A 484-nucleotide genomic window follows, 5' to 3' on the forward strand; every position below is an offset into this window, starting at 1 on the left:
CATTTCATTGTAAGTTTAACACAGTATTTCTGTGACATAGTTACTGTAACAATGGGCTTAAGTATGTTGGAAATTGTGAGGATGGTACAAGATTGAATAGATTTGTAGAGTGCTAAACAGAGCATCTAAATGAGTGACAATTCACCCATTGGTACCTAGCAATATTTTTCTTTAAACCAACCTAATATGAAGCAAATTTTTCTTAAATTTGTGATAAATGTACTACTTAAAAATGACATATAATTATTCTAAAATATACTTAATCTTGGTTAAAAAATAAAATTTCCATTTAAAAGGAATTTTCCTTTCTTTACTACATGTGTTATTTATTCTTTGTCACCAAATGCACTACAAAAACTAATAATCCTATCATAAATGTCTTTTAGAAACCTATGTAAAATAAAGCACACTTAAATTGTTGTTGTTGTTGTTGTTACGTGCCATTGAGTCCTTTTGCGACTCATAGCAACCCTATGTCCAACAG

This window comes from Elephantulus edwardii, unplaced genomic scaffold (genome assembly GCF_000299155.1).
Source record: "Elephantulus edwardii isolate Elephantulus edwardi_28Jun2011 unplaced genomic scaffold, EleEdw1.0 scaffold00018, whole genome shotgun sequence".
NCBI lineage: Eukaryota > Metazoa > Chordata > Mammalia > Macroscelidea > Macroscelididae > Elephantulus > Elephantulus edwardii.